This window comes from Anoplolepis gracilipes, unplaced genomic scaffold (genome assembly GCF_047496725.1).
Source record: "Anoplolepis gracilipes unplaced genomic scaffold, ASM4749672v1 Contig20, whole genome shotgun sequence".
In the NCBI taxonomy this organism is placed as follows: domain Eukaryota; kingdom Metazoa; phylum Arthropoda; class Insecta; order Hymenoptera; family Formicidae; genus Anoplolepis; species Anoplolepis gracilipes.
Window position 1 is genome coordinate 837,464 of NW_027328668.1, and position 2,290 is coordinate 839,753.

Genomic DNA, 2,290 nt, shown 5'->3' on the forward strand with positions numbered 1-2,290 from the left:
GTTGAAAGACTGAGATCCAATTCCAGAAAATACGAAGCAAATCGGTCTTTTTGTACATACGTTGCGTTCTATTTTAATAATTGCGTAATCGGAGAGTTTAGATCCAACAATTATATATCCTCTGTAAGGATGACCTTTTATATTGTCGCTATGAATATGATGTAGCAGAGAGATATATTCTACATCTATTGGCCGATTGTGTACCTATAGACATATCAAATATGTAACAATTATCTTTATCTTATTGTTAATAGCATATTTTGGAAGTTAAATAAAATTAAGAATTTATTAGTACAAGGTGTATCAGAGCGCTCGCATCAGGTGTTTTTTTTTTTTTTTTCGAAAACCAAGAGTTTTATAGAAAAATGTTTTGTTTCTTACAAAAGTTTTGTAACTTCAAAAGGGACGGAAAATGATGCCATTAGTTTGACTTTGAGTAAGTTTCAAGATTATGTGAAGATTAACCTAGTTTTTAAATTCAACTATTCTAATTTTTTTATATAAATCGATTTTTTGCAATATTTGACGTAAAATTTTAAAAAGATATAATGAACAAATTTGTATGGTTTACAAGATATTTAATACTTTAATGTGATATAATTTTACGTAAATTATGAAATATTTCGTAAAACATTCATTTTTCAATTATTTTTGTCTCAATACTTTTTTATGTGTAGAATAAGGAGATAAATTAATTAAGGTAAAAAAAGCATTAGTTATTTTTAAGAAATAATATGAATTTATAATGAGTAATTACATTATATTTTTTTGCACTTGATTATGATTTTTTTAAATAAATTAATTTCCTAGAATATTCTGCATAAGAAATTATAAAGGTGTTATGTGCTAAAATAAATATTTTTTTTAGGTGTATTTTATAGTTTATGTAAAATTATGTCAAATTAAAGTATAAAATATTTCGTAAAATATAAAAAGTATAAAAATCTCGTAATTATTAAATTTTAGCCATCACACTGTTATAACTTTTTATGCAGAATATTGCGAAATCGATTTATATAAAAACTCAGGGTAGTTTCATTTAAAAAAACTATGTTGACTTTCATATAACGTGTACTCTCAAAGTCAAACTATCTCTACCTTTTTTTCGTTTCAAGCCAAACAATTTTTGTCTGAAACATTTTTTTCTAAAACCCCATGATTTCCAGACATTTGATTGTCAAAGACAATATTAGTATTTGAAAATGTTATTTAAGTTATTTAAGAGGTTAGAAAAAAATTTGTTTTCTCAGTAATACTTTCATGAATATAACATGAGTAAAATATGGCAGATTATTGTTCGATTTTCGTGTAGCAAATAGCTTGAAAGATGACCTGATTCGTCCACACTGATTTTTTATGGAATCCTGCGGTCCGTCATCCCGTCATCCCCGTAGACAGTATTGATTGAAACTGTCTAATTACTCCCGAGAAACAAATTGACATATTGTTTCGGTGACCGTGTCAAATGTTAATATAATGTACTCACGTTAACAGTTTCAATGAATGCTGTCTATGGGGATGACGTGATAACGGACCGCAGGACTTCATTAAAAATCAGTGTAGACGAATCTAGGTCATCTTTCAAACTATTTGCTACACGAGAATCGAACAATAATCTACCACATTTTACGTCATATACTCATGTTCATCAATACACTGCGTCATTTCATACAAGATTATTTTGTATTGAAGAGAATCTCGGCGGAGATAGAAACGTACGTATGCGCACTGTAAATTAGTATCAAGATGTCACTCAAGTTTTGGTTTTCTTCGCCACGTGTATACTCAATATTAGTTACAAAATATAGTTATTACTTTTCTGCACAATTTTTTTACTGTAATAAGATTGATACCTTTATGCTTTAACCGCCAATTATTACGAGCGTCTTTTAAAATCGAGGAGCGTTTCTCTTTCTTTAATTTATTATCTATTCGGTAAATTTCAATATAAATATTCATATAAATTTTATATTGATATACATTTTTTTTAGCAATAATTATATTAGCGACGCAAACAGTTTTATTACCTATTAAATAAATATTGATATATGTTCCTTTAACGACATGATATGTCGTAACGGAAATTTCAACACTTTAATTTCTACACTTGATTAAGAACATCTGACCAGAATTTCCGCAATTGTTTGTAAAATTCTATTGATATAATGTTTGAGATTAAATGTAGAAATTGAAGAGTGTTAAAATTTCCATTACAACATGTATTAATATTGTTAAAGGAACATTTATTGATATATATTTAATAGGCAATACTTGTATATATAACTGTTTG